This window comes from Camellia sinensis, chromosome 3 (genome assembly GCF_055761805.1).
Source record: "Camellia sinensis isolate YWXY chromosome 3, ASM5576180v1, whole genome shotgun sequence".
Lineage (NCBI taxonomy): Eukaryota > Viridiplantae > Streptophyta > Magnoliopsida > Ericales > Theaceae > Camellia > Camellia sinensis.
The window spans coordinates 79,652,179-79,669,198 of NC_138963.1; positions in this window are offsets into that span (position 1 = coordinate 79,652,179).

Sequence of the window (17,020 nt, forward strand, 5' to 3'; positions counted from 1 at the left end):
ATTGACCCAAGGAGCACATCGGAAGTTATGTATTATAAGACATTCACCAAACTTGGCTTCTCCGAATCGGATCTCTCTCCGGCTCTTTATCTACTATTTGGTTTCAACGCCAATCCAGAATACCCGTTGGGAAAAATCACACTACCCGTTTGAGCGGGCTCCCAAACAGTGGATGTGGAGTTCTTGGTCATCAAACTGCCATCGTCGTATAATCTCATCATGGGGCGAACTTGGTTGCATACTATGTAGGCCGTGCCAAGCACCTATCATTAGCTGCTACGCTTCCCTACAGAACGCGACATTGAGCAAATCCGTGGCTCCCAGAAGTCGGCACAAGCATGTTATCTCCTTGCCGGAAAGACACCAAAGGAGTTGCAAGTGAATTCTATCGAGGTGCCGGATCGGAAGAGCCTCGACGATGTTGGACGGCTCCCAAGTGAAAAGGCCACGGAAGCCCTAGATCGAGCTGAAATCGACGGAAACCCAGACAGGTTCTTCATGGTCGGCGCCTCCCTGAATCAAACCGACAGACAACAGCTAATTTCCTTCCTGCTCAGCATCCTTGATGTCTTTGCATGGACTCCATACGAGATACCGGGTATAGATCCGTCTATTTCGCAGCACTGTTTGAATATTGACCATAAATGCAAGCCGATCATTCAGAAAAGCCGGCGGTAAGCAGCAAAGCATACTGCCGCCGTTGTTGAAGAGGTTGACAGGTTGCTTGACGCCAAGGCAATCAGGGAAGTGACCTACCCTACATGGCTCTCTAATACTGTGGTTGTGAAGAATAAAAATGGGACTTGGCGAGTGTGCGTTGATTTCACGAACCTAAATGAAGCCTGCCCCAAGGATTGTTTTTCCCTACCCAGAATTGACCAGCTTGTGGATGCGACGGCACGCCATCAGCACATGAGCTTCCTCGATGCTTACAGAGGCTACCATCAAATCGCCATGCATCCAGAGGACCAAGACAAAATTACATTCCTCACCCCAAGAGGAACCTACTACTATAAGGTTATGCCTTTTGGGCTGAAGAATGTGGGGGCAACTTACCAAAGATTGGTCACTGCCATGTTCAAGGGACAACTTGGCCACACTATGGAAGGGTACATTGATGACATGGTGGTCAAATCCAAAAAACAGCAAACTCATCTAGCCAATCTAGAAGAGACATTCGGCATTTTACGCAAATACAAAATGAGGCTGAACACTTCCAAATGTGTGTTTGGGATCGGCTCTGGCAAATTCTTGGGTTACATTGTCAACCACTGAGGAATCGAAGCCAACCCGAGGCAAATCACAACAATCTTGGAGCTTGGCTTCTGTAGACACCCCATTTTTTACCGACCTTAAGACTCAGACGTCACCAGTTGAGCGCTTGGTGATGTTGCATTTTGTGCTCGTTTTGAGGTTTCAGAGTCTCGGCTGCGAGCCTTGCCTCCGGACTTCGGAGCTCTTTTGTGCTTTGCTTCGGTTTGCAAACCAGGTCCTGTTTTCTCTTTTTTCTCTTTCCAAAGGGAGGGAGAGGTCTTGTAGATCATCTCTCAATGGTCGTAGGCTACGTTTCGTGGTTGTAGGTCATTTTTCTAGTTTGGAGCCCGGTTTCTAGGTTTAGGAGCCGTCGGCCGTGTGCCTCGGTTTGGGACCGCTTAACTACCTCCGCTTGCTCCAATTTTTGGCACACATCTTATTTCCTCCCTTTAGAGGAACACTGTGGCCCTAGAGACCTCCTTCGTGGTCATACGCCACTTTCGGTGCCTAACAACCTGTTTTCGGGGCCCTAAGCCGCGCGTTTTGGCCCCCGAACCTTCGTTTTGCATCCGTTTTGGTCCATTTTTGGTAGGGGCCTTATTTTCACTGTTAGGGAAGTGGTAGGATGGTGGCCGGCCACCTATTCCCCAGAAAAGCCAGGTTCCTCTTTTTCTCTCTCCAAAAGCCGATTTTTTTGACAGAAAGCTGGCTTTTCCCACTTTTGAGCCACATTTTCTGGCTTTTCATACCACCATTGTGATCTACTCATTTGGGAGGCCACCAATATGGGTAGGCCGACCAGTAGTTCACCTTGACCCTTTTGAACCTTGTTTAAAAACTAGCTTTTCTCTCTCCTGGGTCACTTTTTCTGATTTTTCTCCACAGGGTTGTGATCTACTCATTTGGGAGGCCACCTTTCTGGGTAGGCCGACTAGCAATTGTTCTTGAACCTTTGGACCCATGGTCGGCCGACCAGGGGGAGTGGCCGGCCGGCCACTTGAACTGGCCGGCCTGCTTATTGCTTTTCCTCTCTTTGAGTGTAATCTAGCTATGCCAGCTAGAGATCACTTGGAGCATCCTCCATACACGTGTATGGAGGATCTTTCAAGCTTCCAAGAGACGCTTTGGCCTCTCTTCTCTATAAGAGAGGCCCTCCTCTTTGTTCATAGGGGTTAGACATTTTTTGACCAAGGCTTATACACCTCTCCCTCCATTGCTACCATTTTAAGCTCCAAACCCTAACTTCCTTGGTCCATTTACACTATAACCCATAGCACCACACCACCATCATCCATTCCATCTCCTTGGAAGTCATTTGCAGAGGTTGAAAGCTCATTTCCTTGGACCAAAGGCTGCTGGAAAGTTAGGCTACAAGGGTAAGCTCCTATTCTCCCCATTTTTGCACTATTTTGTTCAATATCTTAGCCCTATTTGCTTACATTTTTGGGCTTTTTCCTGAACTAAAAAAAGTTTTATCTTGAGCTCATATTCAACTTTGTTTTAGGACTCTTCACTATTTGAGCCCATCTACAGCCCCTTTCCCTTTATCTTCCTTTTAGGGCTATTTTTGCATCATATTTTAGGCTTACTTGTGAGCATATTCGAGATTTTCCATAAGCTGTAAAGTATCTTGTTTTGAGCCCCTATTCAACTTTGTTGAAGGGTCCTTTGCGATTTGAGCCATTTTGCTTCCCTGTTTGTTCTATCCCTCTTTTAGGGCTGTTTTTGCATGATACATTAGCCTTATCTGTGAGCCATTTTAGACCTCGACCTAAACTAAAAAAAAAAATTTTTGATATCATCTTTATGTTTGATTAAGGTCTATTCTCTGTTTAGGGTCATCTTCCCCTATGCATGCTTCATTCCTTCACGATTAGGGCCATGCATTAGAGCACTTGCATTGGCCATGGTTTGGCCTCTTAGCCACTGAAATCCAATGGATTTTCAGTGGCTTTGATTCATTTTTGAGGGCCGAAATTAGAGGGGGGTGACCCCCTCTCTCCTTGTTTTGTTTGGGGATCTTTTGGGCCTTCCAAAGGGACCCTATTTTTCATGCATCGAAGTCACTTTTCAGGCCTCATTCTGTGATTTTTAGGGTCTTCCTTAGGTCTTTCCAAGGCCCTTTTGATCATATTTAATACCTACAATGCATGTGTACAACAATCCCATTCAAGGCCCTTCAAAGAGGCCTTTCTTTGCATGTTCCCTAGACCAATTTCAGGGTCAATTTGGTGAGTTTTAGGGCTGTCATATTTGATTTCTAGAGCTGGTTGTGCCATGCTAAGTGTCCTTGATACATGTGCTTAATTACCCCTTGTATGCCCTTCCAAAGAAGCCCCTCATTTTTGCACATGTTGGTTGCATTTCAATGATTATTTGGATGTATTTTGGCATGTTTTATTCACTGATTTTTTCTGGTTTGGTGAGATTTCATATGCTTCATATGCATGCCATGTAAACCATGTTTGCTAGTCAAAGTTGCATGCTATTTTAGTCCATCATGCTAGCATCTTTTGGTCATGCTTTGAACTAGAAATGTTCATGTTTTGGGACTGCCTTGGCTCTGTCTTTGTGCTTTATGGTCAAATAATGCATGCTTTGTATAGCTACAAGTCAATACATGTGCCTGGTTTTGAGTTTCGGGGCTTACTCCATGTATCGGGTGCCATGTTTGCATGATTCGGGACCATTTAGCATTATGTTTGAGTGCTAAAAATTTACATGTTTGAATGCCATGCTTCATCCTTGCCATGCTTTGGTAGAGTGGCATTTAATGCCTTAGGTTTGGTCCTCGATTTGCGTGCATGTATGCACGCATTTCGGTTGTCTCATCTTCATCTTATGGCCACTGATGTGAGTGTGGCTGAGGTCCACTCATGATTGGTGTAAGTCCATTATGCATTGTGTATGCCATTTCAATTCATAGCATTGCGTATGCTAGGTTGCATGTTAGAGCATTGCGTATGCCATGTTATATCGAGCATTGTGTATGCCATTTCATAGCATTGCATATGCTAGGTTGTATGTTAGTCGCATTGTGTATGCCATTTCATTTGCATTGTGTTTGGGATAGGAGTTAGCCCAAGCACAGGAAACGAGGGACGTTTCGTACTCCGAGTGACGGAACGTGTCTCAATTCCTCGGTCGCCGACACTCCGGATTACCCATGATGGAGTTTAGGTCTTGTTGTGTTTTCATGTGCATTCATTTCACATTGAGTCGTGCAATTCGACTCCTCGGCCATCATGCATTGATATGCGTGATTGGTGGCACGAGGATCGAGGACTACATGCATACATATGTGAAAATACTTTACCTTGCCCCTTTGTTGCTCTCTGTTGTAGTAAATCATAAATCAGCGACCTTCTGGAGCTTTGCACAATATTCCGAGAAAAATTACAAAGGGAGGCGAATTGGGGCATCGCAATGGATTTCCGTGTCGGGCAACTCAAACCCGCATCATTCCACCATTCGGAACAGAGCTGAGGCGGTCCATAGGCTTGTAGGCTGATTTATCGCTTTCCTAGATTAATTTGTTAATTAATTAGGGTTTTTTAATATTTAATTATTTATTCGGACTGCATTATTCTTTCGGACCCTCCGAGCGAGGGCACAATTGTAATAAGTGTGCGTGAGTGTGATGTATGTCTTCCAACCCCACGTCTTTCTCCCTTTTATTTACCAACTTATGATGGTTAGATTAGGGCATGTTTCAATTAGCATACAGTATGATAGCATGTTTGCATTCATTCATCTGTCTTCACGCACCGGGCTCGGCGTATCATACTAACTGCATTTGTATTTCAATTCCAAATTGAATACTTGTTAGTTGTAGCATTTCATATGCCATCTTTAGAATAGGCGAGCCTATCTTAGTTGCATTTTTCATATGTTGCATTATGCATTTCTGTATAGTTAGGATAATGCATAGATTTCTAACATAGCATTTGTTTTGGCTTGGAGTACTCGGTAAGTGTTTATGCTTTAGCATCCTTGCATGTGTGTGAGTGACTGCCATAATAGCATGCTTACCATGAGACTAATTGCTTATGTGATATAATTGCCTGAATGCCTGTGGGTGAAGGTTGGGTTATTTGAATTGGAACAATTCATCAATTGCGAGTTTTAAGCCCACTTGAGAGTGGCAAATCATCTTGTTTTCTAAGCCCACCCGAGGGTGGCAAAATCTGCATTTCAAGCCTACTGGCGAGTAGCAAACCGCTTTAAAAAACCAACATGAAATGTTTTGTTCCAATTCAGGCAACCCAGTCTATACTTGTATGCTGTGCGCATCAGATAGTAATCTAGGCTAATAACCGGAATAAGAACTCATAATGTTTTCAAAACTAGATATCATGGTTAGTAGAGGCCGATCTTTCATCGGCCGAGCGGGGGTGCTCACGAAGTGACCTTCCCCAATCGTACCCAAGTTCCCGAGCCGAGGCAACTTTGGTGATGACGGACACGTGGCCTTAGGCAATGAGTCAGGGTTTCCTAAATTTCCCAAAATAAAATATTTAGGTGGCGACTCTATATCTTGCAAAGCAGTCCATGTTTGGCACTTCTTTCAAAAAATCTGTTTTGAAAAACGATTTGCCGGATTTGGACTCTTTGATGATTTCATCGGTCTTGCATTGCACTCTGCGAGATTAGATACAGGACCGTGACATTGAGTCCTGAACTGTAGTGAGCCCAATGAACAAAACGGGCGGGATTTCCCTCTCGGGACGTTCGGGGACGTCTACAGTTTTTGGCGACTCTGCTGGGGAATTAAAGAACTTGACTCGAACTCATGATATCTTGTTTTGATTACACTTATGTGTTTCTTTGCGTTGCATTTGCATTGGTACGCCTAGGACACCGTGTTTGCCATCTGCTATTCCTAAACGGTTTGCCGGAGGCTGTGTGCCATAAGGCTGACCGGTTATGGGCTCTGCCAGTATGGGAACACAAACCCTGATTTTACCGGGGCACCCTTTTGACCATTCGACCTAGTGCATATTCGGAATCCATAGTGGCCATTCCAAACTAGGACAGGTTGCTTACCCGATGACAGGTTGTTTGAAACCGCTGCGTGCGTAGTGAAACCCTAGCTCCTGACAAAATAGGACAGGGAAACCCTACCCCCAACATAGGGGTGTTTTGGCTCTCTTTGCTTGCTATGTGCTTTTAGAGTGCGTCTCTACAGGGAATGCATGTATCAGTTTGCAAGTTTGAGTATCAGGCCTGTGGGCATCAGGATCAGTATTTGGGGAATCAGTTTTACCTGAGGGTATCAGTTCACCGGCAGAATTTTGGGCAGAATTCAGTAGAGAGCACACTCATTCAACTATGCTCATATCTGTTCAGGTTGAATCAGACTGAGATGCTGCATGTGTTTCTCTTTTGCTAGGTAGTCTTGGAACCATAGCTTCAGAAGGCTCCGATATCCCCCGAGGTTCATTGGACTTGTGCTGATAGACTTTGTCAGGTTAGAGATTCAGTTCAAGGGCAAATAAGTGTTCCTCTGCCAGAGGCAGGGTAAAAGGGGCCAGTTAGGCACAGATCACCGGTTCAGCAGTTACCAGATCAGTGGCCCTTATCCACCCCACCAATGAATAGTCAGGCTGAGGCCTCAGTTTTTATCAGTTTTTAGTCACCCCACCAGTCAGTCAGCCGGAACAGCAGAACATGGCAGGGATGGAGGAAATGATGCGTCAACTCCAAGAAAGTATGAAACTCATGCAGCATGATACTGCCCGCCAGACGAAATTTGCCAAACAGTAGGCTGCAATCATGACCCAGCAGGCTGAGCTAATCACCAAGCTGCAACAGCAAAACGGAGCATCTGCTTCGCATCAGGCTTCTTCTCCACCAGGAGCTCCAGCACCTGGGGAGACACCAAATGTCTAGGAAGGTACGGACATTCCGATGGGGCCGGCCACGCCCACAATCCTACCCTAATTATCCAAAACACCCACCAACTTGCCGGATTCTCCCTTTGAGTCTGAGGTGGGCCCCACAACACTAAAAGTAAGCAAGCTTGAAAAACTATTCAAGAAATCTCAGGGCGTCAAGTCCATCCCGGACATTGAGGATGGATATACCGATGCGGTCGTGACACTGCCAGACCGCTTTAAAATGCCACATACCGACCGCTTTGACGGATCTGGAGATCCCCTGGTGCATCTCCGGTTGTTCTCAAATATACTACGGTCGATGGGCCTCACCAGACCGCAAAAGCTTTCATTGTTCGGCCGGACCCTGTCAGGTGTGGCCGCTATCTGGTATGCAAAATTAGAAGACGATGTCAAACGGAACTGGGATAAGATGGACGAGGCCTTCGTTGCGCAATACTCTTATAACACACAAATCGAGGTCACAACCTGTGATCTTGAGACAACAAGGCAAGAGCCTAAGGAGAGTTTTTCTGATTTCGTAGCCCGCTGGAGGGCCAAGGCCTCGATGATGACCCTTAGGCCCACTGACAAAGATCAAATTCGGATGATTGTGCGCAATCTCCAGCCTAAGCTTATGCAGAAAATGATCGTTCTCCCCTTCCCCACCTTTTCAGACTTACATGAGTTGGGAGTACAAATCGAGAACGCTATAAAGCAGGGCCTTCTTGACCAGGAGAAGGAGTAGCCCAGGAGGGCGTTTTCCCGTAGTTCGAATGCGACCAACAGTGGTGATGCAGCTGCAAGATCTTCTAATGTGGGCATGGTTACCACCACCACATCAAAAACAGCTACCCCATTCACCGGTGCGTCCGGAAGTAGCTCACAAAAAACCAAATATCTGCCTCGAGTCAAGAGGGTTTTTACCCCACTTTATATGCCTTTGTCAAAGGCTCTAGTGGCCTTACTCCGAAAGGGATATCTGAAACCATTGGAACAACGGCCTCTACCGGATCCTCTCGCTCCAAAGCATGACCAGACTAAGTACTACGCCTACCATCAACAAACCGGTCATGACACTGACAGTTGCTTTCGTCTGCGCCATGATGTACAGGATCTGTTTGACAACAAGGTCATCGCCGCACCAGCTTAGCAAGGTTTATCGCCACTGGATCAGTGAACTTGGGGGATAGTGCGAATATGTGATCAGGGGATGAACCACCTGCGGGCGGCACTCAGTTTACTCCAGATGTGGCGTGTGCTGTTTTGAGCATTTGCGAATGGTCTGACTTGGGTGTTGAGTCAGTTCTGTGGTTTTGTTTTGAGTCAGTCTTTTTGATTAAGGGTCTGTCTTGTTGTATCGAGTTAGTCCTGTTGTACAGAAGTTGAGTGATTCCGGGGGTGTTGCCTCGGATATCATTATTTTGTTTTGTGTCTGTCTTTTCGCTTCCTTGTGAGTCTGTTTCTGCCGGGGAGCCAATAACACCAGAAGATTTGAATGAAACGACAGTGGTTTTTCATGCTTTTGTGCTTGCTTCTGCCTTGTGCCGGTTGTGCCAGAAACTTGAATGAAACGACAGTTCTCTTCACCTGCTCTTCTATGCCTTGAAATCATTGTATTGACCTAAGCTTTTCAAAACTTTTTCTAACATTGTGATGAAAACAAAGAAGAAGGAATTCCTCGAGATTTGTAAAAAATTTTGATCAACTGAGAGAAAGAGAGGCGTGCTAAGCCCTTAATGATTGAGATCATGCTTGTTAATGTGAGCACTGAGAAGGATCTTGGCTTGATCCAGATTAGTTCTACATTGTCTTCCGCGCGAGCGATTAGTCGCTTTCTTAAAAAAATTTCGAAACAAAAATGTTTTGCGCAGTCCTGCGAAGACCTATGTGGAATCGCTCTCAGCCCTGAGACTCGACCCCCCCCCCCCTTTTGCTTTCCAACCTTGAGCCTTAACTCAGAATGTTCAATGGTCAACCACAATGTGAGGCCTGTGTGGCCAAATTCGAAGCAGCCCTCGACCTAGAGGCAGAAAGATGCCAGATTGTGCTCGAAGAGCCGAAGATGGATCATTCCACAAATCAATGAAGATCGGCAAGAATGGCAAACCCCAGAAGGTAGGAAAGAAGAAGACATTGCTGAAGGACAATTGAGTTCCTATCCACAACACTAAGGGGCAAATTCAGCCCCCATTGGATGGACTCCTGCATCACCAGCGAACAACATCCATTCTCCTGGATTCAGATGACTTCGGGATCTCAAAGCCATTTGACATAGACAAAGCTACACTTTTACCCTTGAAAGGCTCGCTGGGCCGAAAACCCGGAAGGGCGACCCAGGCAAAAGTTAGAGCGAGAAAAAAAAAAGAGAAGAAAAAAGAAAAGAAAAAATGCAAAAAATGAAGAAAAAGAAATAAAAATCTTGAAAAGATTGAAGAAAAGAAAATGAAAAGAAATGAAAAAAAAAGAAGAACAAAGCTCGCAAGGTTGAAAACCCGGAAGGGCGACCTTGGGAAAAGTTAGAGCGCAAAAGGAGAGGTTAAATACACGAGTGTACCTTAACCCCGAACTACGTAAGGCTTGATTCCCATGTTTGGGATACGTAGGCAACTTCATTCTGAAGTCCAGCTGTAAAACACTTCAAAATCAACTGTGTCCATGTAATGGTTTTGATCATCTTTGCCTTCTCTGTATCCGAGAGTTCAGTTGTCATCGTCACTCTGAAGACTGATTACAATACGCTGCGATGCTATCCAAACAAAGGGCAACTTTCCGTTGCCATACAGTGTGCCGTGGTGCCATTCAAACAAGGGGCAACTTTCCGTTACCGTGCAGCTCTCTTCAAGCAAGGGACAATTTTCCTTCAGATCTGAGGTTGTGTATCTCAAGAGTAGGTCCCGTGCTTGTTGAGCATTGGCCGTTTGCAAAAATAATTTTTGAGAATTTTTACAGAGGTTAACTGATTTTCTCGAAAAGTATTCCATTTTTCAAAACTGGACCATTTCTTGGATCCAAAAAAAGGAAAATTTTCAGTGCTCATAGCCAGACTTGCATGATTTTAAATCAGAAAATTGAACAAGTATGTTAATCTAACCCTCATATTGGTCAAAATTGTTTTAGTAGAAAATCAAAACAAAAAATGGTCAAAATGATGAACTAGGGGCACAGTTGAGTCAGGTGTTCTGTCTTTTTCCCATTGTCAACACACTTGCTGGAAAGGGCACTCTATCTGCCAGAAAAGGCATTCTACCTGCCAGAAAGGGGGACCACTGAAGCTGACCACAAAAGGGCAGAAAGCTCTCACATCCTCCAAGCAACGAGGTATCAAGCCAAGTGCGAAGCACGAACTGGAATGGATCAAGATATCCCACTCCCTCATCTGGACAGGTCTAACCACATCCAAACTCCCCAACAGAGCATCATCAACCGATGTTAGCTGCAGATTTGCTACACATCCTGTTGTAGCACAACCCCTCTGTGGGAGAAACTCACTGTTGTGAGCAGAAAAAAGAGGATCTAGCAGAATGCTAGGGGCATGAGCCCGTAACTTCCTGTTCATCCATCAACCACCCAGGGGAGGGATGAAAAATGAGAGATTGAAGAATAGAGAGATGTGCGATGAGAGAAAAAATGAGAAAAGGGCTTTTTCAGAAAAATAGAGATTGAGTGCCAGAGTGATGCGAGAATCACAAATGAGAAAGGGTGGGAAGCAATACCCGGAGAAACTAGCTCCTCGCGAACTGAGAGGTCTCTCATCTTTGTAACATGTCTGTGTGTCGTGTCTCTTGTTTTTTGTTTGTTTCGATTCTTATTTTGAGTCGTTTCAAGTATCTGTGTTTGTGTTTAGGTTGTTTACCTTTTGTTTTTCGTTGTTGAGTCGTTTTGACTGTGGTCAGTTGTAGGCTCGATACCCAATTGAGAACTCTTCTCACTTTCAAAAAAAAAAAATCGTTTTGTGCTCAGAGTGCCGTGTTGTTCTCCGCATTTGTGCAAAACAAGATTCGTTCTTTCATAAAACCGCAGGGTTCAACCTATGTCATGTCAGAACAGTAAAGCTAGGACCTATCTGAAGCTATATGGGCTCTAGACTGCAACGCAAGAAAAAAGAAAAAATGTCGGGTATCTGAGTTTGTTTCAACTTCAGTAAGTTCCGAGATTGCATTCCGTGTGTACCTCTTCAGGTCTTGCCAATGCTCCGAAGTACGAGTGTGCCTCTACCTCAAGCTCAAGATCAAGTCTGCTTCAAGCCAGAATGGAGACCAAAAGTGCTCTCCCTAAGTACCATTCCCTACCAAAGGCATCTTGGCTGTGTTCGCAATGAGTTCCTAGGAGACCAACTGCGACGGTGGAAACTAGAGTTTGAATGGCTGTTGCCTAGAATGCAAAGGTTCGGGATTTCCGAGACTAAAGTCTGGTTTAAGTACCCAGAGGCGTGTCCTCGGCTTGAAATCTATATGGAAGCCCCATAGGTTGAGATAACGTGTATGCACCTTAATTCTGGATACTGAACCAACCTAGTCTGTCACCCCGTTGGAGAATAGGAAACGTTGTGAATATGATCAGGAAGAAAGGCAGCATCCAAAGTGTTCTACGTGAAGAACCCTTGTCAGTATTTCAGAGCCTTTGTACTATGAGTTGAAGGTAAGTGTTCGAAGAGCACGAGGGGAGATCCCCATCACAATAGAGTGGTTCATCACCACTCACCCCATGAGGTGCTTTCTAAAGCGCCGCTACGCTTGTTTATTGCGTTCCTTAAACATCATGCATTGTATTGCATTATACCTATCAAGTTTCTTTCTCATTCATGCACGATATTGTATGTACGGTTCATTCAAAGAAGTTCTGTTTGAGATCATTTATTTAGTGTATCAATCACACTTCATTCAGTTAGTGTATCAATCACACTTCATTTATTTTAGTGTATCAATCACACCTCATTCACCCTTAGTGTATCTATCACACTTTCTTCAATCACACTTCATTTATTTAGTGTATCAATCACACTCTCCTCACTTAGTGTATCAATCACACTATCATTTACTTAGTGTATCTATCACACATATTCTCATTTTTCTGTATCTATCACACACATTCTCGTTTTTTGTATCTATCACACACATCCTCATTTTGTGTATTTATCATGCACATATTCACTTCATTTACTTTAGTGTATCCATCACATTTCATTACCTTTTGTGTATCCATCACATTTGTTCACATAGTGCATCTATCACACTTTGTGTTCATTTTTAGTATATCTATCATACTCTGTTCACATAGTGCATCTATCACACTTTGTGTTCACCTTTAGTGTATCCATCACACTTATTCACATAGTGCATCTATCACACTTTGTGTTCACCTTTAGTGTATCCATCACACTTGTTCACTTAGTGCATCTATCACACTTTGTGTTCACATTTAGTATATCAATCATACTCTGTTCACTTGGTGCATCTATCACACTTCGTGTTCACATTTAGTATATCAATCATACTTTGTTCACTTAGTGCATCTATCACACTTCGTGTTCATATTTAGTATATCAATCATACTCTGTTCACTTAGTGCATCTATCACACTTCGTGTTCACATTTAGTATATCAATCATACTCTGTTCACTTGGTGCATCTATCACACTTCGTGTTCACATTTAGTATATTAATCATACTCTGTTCACTTAGTGCATCTATCACACTTCGTGTTCACGTTTAGTATATCAATCATACTCTGTTCACTAAGTGCATCTATCACACTTTATGTTCACCTTTAGTGTATCTATCACACTTGTTCACTCAGTGCATCTATCACACTTTGTGGTCACCTTCAGTATATCTATCATACTTGTTCACTTAGTGCATCTATCACACTTTGTGTATCTGTCACACGTTCACTTCGTGTATCCATCACACATGCTCACTCTGTGTATCTATCACACGTTCACTTCGTGTATCCATCACACGCATGCTCTGTGTATCCATCACATGTTCACTTTAGTGTATCTATCATTACACTCGCTTTGTATGTCTATCACACATGCTTACTCACTCTGTGTATCTATCACACCTCGTCCACTTTTGTGTATCTATCGCACATGCTCGCTAAGATTGCATAATCTTCTTATATCCTTTCTGCATGTAATGTAGTTTGCTTTGTATTCTTGCTTAAAACTGTTGCATTTATTGCGTATGTTTGCTTCATTACAGCTTGCTTTCTATGATCATGAGTTATGTTCGGCTTTGTGCATGTCTTTTGCATTTTGCCCCCGCCTGCGGGCACATCTTTGTTATCTTGTATGTTTGTCTAAGTCTTCGACCTTGTCAAAAATGGGTCGTCTCTAGGCTTTGACATTCACTCTCGTCACGTATGACTTCCAAGTTCTGTCAAAGAGGGGCAACTGTAGACACCCCATTTTTGACCGACCTTAAGACTCAGACGTCACCAGTTGAGCGCTCGGTGATGTTGCATTTTGTGCTCGTTTTGAGGTTTTAGAGTCTCGGCTGCGAGCCTTGCCTCCGGACTTCGGAGCTCTTTTGTGCTTTGCTTCGGTTTGCGAACCAGGTCCTGTTTTCTCTGTTTTCTCTTCCCGAAGGGAGGGAGAGGTCTCGTAGATCATCTCTCAGTAGCCGTAGGCTATGTTTCGTGGTCGTAGGCTATTTTTCCCGTTTGGAGCCCGGTTTTCGATTTTCGTAGCCATCGGCCGTGTGCCTCAGTTCGGGACCACTTAACTACCTCCGTTTGCTCCGGTTTTTGGCACACATCTTATTTCCTCCCTTTAGAGGAACACTGTGGCCCTAGAGACCACCATCGTGGTCATACGCCACTTCCGGTGCCTAACAACCTGTTTTCGGGGCCCCGAGCCGCGCGTTTTGGCCCCCGAACCTTCGTTTTGCATCCGTTTTGGTCCATTTTTGGTAGGGGCCTTATTTTCACTGTTAGGGAAGTGGTAGGATGGTGGCTGGCCACCTATTTCCCTGAAAAGCCAGGTTCCTCTTTTTCTCTCTCCAAAAGCCGATTTTTCTGACAGAAAGCTGGCTTTTCCCACTTTTGAGCCACATTTCCTGGCTTTTCATACCACTATTGTGATCTACTCATCTGGGAGGCCACCAATATGGGTAGCCCGACCAGTAGTTCACCTTGACCCTTTTGAACCTTGTTTAAAAACTAGGTTTTCTCTCTCTTGGGTCACTTTTTCTGGTTTTTCTCCACAGGGTTGTGATCTACTCATCTGGGAGGCCACCTTTCTGGGTAGGCCGACCAGCAATTGTTCTTGAACCTTTTGACCCCTGGTCGGCCGACCAGGGGGAGTGGCCGGCCGGCCACTTGAACTGGCCGGCCTGCTTATTGCTTTTCCTCTCTTTGAGTGTAATCCAGCTGCGCCAGCTGGAGATCACTTAGGGCATCCTCCATACACGTGCATGGAGGATCTTTCAAGCTTCCAAGAGAAGATTTGGCCTCTCTTCTCTATAAGAGAGGCCCTCCTCTTTGTTCATAGGGGTTAGACATTTTTTGACCAAGGCTTATACACCTCTCCCTCCATTGCTACCATTTTAAGCTCCAAACCCTAACTTCCTTGGTCCATTTACACTACAACCCATAGAACCACACCACCATCATCCATTCCAGCCCCTTGGAAGTCATTTGCAGAGGTTGAAAGCTCACTTCCTTGGACCAAAGGCTGCTGGAAAGTTAGGCTACAAGGGTAAGCTTCTATTCTCCCCATTTTTGCACTATTTTGTTCAATATCTTAGCCATTTTTGCTTACACTTTTGGGCTTCGGACTGAACTAAAAAAAGTCTTATCTTGAGCTCATATTCATGTTTTATTAAGAACTTTTCTCTGTTTGGAGTCTTCTACTCCCCCTTTGTGCTTTATCCCTCTTTTGGGGCTTATTTTGCATGATATATTAGACCTATTTCTGGGCATTTCTGGGCTTCGAGCCAAACTGTGAAGTACCTTATTTTGAGTCTTTCTTTAACTTTGTTGAAGGTCTCTTCACTGTTTGAGGCCATCTACTACCCCTTTCCCTTTATCTTCCTTTTAGGGCTATTTTTGCATCATATTTTAGGCTTACTTGTGAGCATATTCGAGATTTTCTATAAACTGTAAAGTATCTTTCTTTGAGCCCCTCTTCAACTTTGTTGAAGGGCCCTTTGCGGTTTGAGCCCTTTTTCTGCCCTGTTTGTTCTATCCCTCTTTTAGGGATGTTTTTGTATGATACATCAGCCTTATTTGTGAGCCATTTTAGACCTCAACCTAAACTAAAAAAAATCTTTTTTTGATATTATCTTTATGTTTGATTAAGGTCTATTCTCTGTTTGGGGTCATCTTCCCCTATTCATGCTTCATTCCTTCATGATTAGGGCCATGCATTAGAGCACTTGCATTGGCCATGGTTTGGCCTCTTAGCCACTAAAATCCAGTAAATTTTCAGTGGCTTTGATGCATTTTTGAGGGCCGAAATTAGAGGGGGGTGACCCCCTCTCTCCTTGTTTTGTTTGGGGATCTTTTGGGCCTTCCAAAGGGACCCTATTTTGCATGCATCGAAGTCACTTTTTAGGCCTCATTCTGTGAGTTTTAGGGTCTGCCTTAGGTCTTTCCAAGGCCCTTTTGATCATATTTCATACCTACAATGCATGTGTAGAACAATCCCATTCAAGGCCCTTCAAAGAGGCCTTTCTTGGCATGTTCCCTAGACCAATTTCAGGGTCAATTTGGTGAGTTTTAGGGCTGTCATATTTGATTTCCAGAGCTGGTTGTGCCATGCTAAATGTCCTTGATGCATGTGCTTAATTACCCCTTGTATGCCCTTCCAAAGAAGCCCCTCATTTTTGCACATGTTGGCTGCATTTCAATGATTATTTGGAAGTATTTTGGCATGTTTTATTGACTGACTTTTGTTGGTTTGGTGAGATTTCATATGCTTCATATGCAATGCCATGTAAACCCTGTTTGCTAGTCAAAGTTGCATGCTATTTTAGTCCATCATGCTAGCATCTTTTGGTCATGCTTTGAACTAGAAATGTTCATGTTTTGGGACTGCCTTGGCTCTATCTTTGTTCTTCATGGTCAAATAATGCATGCTTTGTATAGCTACAAGTCAATACATGTGCCTAGTTTTGAGTTTCGGGGCTTACTCCATGCATCGAGTGCCATGTTTGCATGATTCGGGACCATTTAGCATTATGTTTGAGTGCTGAAAATTTACATGTTTGAATGCCATGCTTCATCCTTGCCATGTTTTGGTAGCGTGGCATTTAATGCCTTAGGTTCGGTCCTCGGTTTGTGTGCATGTGTGCACGCATTTCGGTTGTCTCATTTTCATCTTATGGCCACTGATGTGAGTGTGGCTGAGGTCCACTCATGATTGGTGTAAGTCCATTATGCATTGTGTATGCCATTTGAATTCATAGCATTGCGTATGCTAGGTTGCATGTTAGAGCATTGCGTATGCCATGTTACATCGAGCATTGTGTATGCCATTTCATAGCATTGCGTATGCTAGGTTATATGTTAGTCGCATTGTGTATGCCATTTTCATTTGCATTGTGTTTGGGATAGGAGTTAGCCCAAGCACGGGAAACGAGGGACGTTTCGTACTCCAAGTGACAGAACGTGTGTCAATTCCTCGGTCGCCGACACTCCGGATTACCCATGATGGAGTTTAGGTCTTGTTGTGTTTTCATGTGCATTCATTTCACATTGAGTCGTGCAATTCGACTCCTCGGCCATCATGCATTGATATGCGTGATTGGTGGCACGAGGATCGAGGACTACACTCTCTAAAGAGTAGTCATGCATACATATGTGAAAATATTTTGCCATGCCCCTTTGTTGCTCTCTGTTGCAATAAATCATAAATCAGCGGTCTTCTGGAGCTTTGCACAATA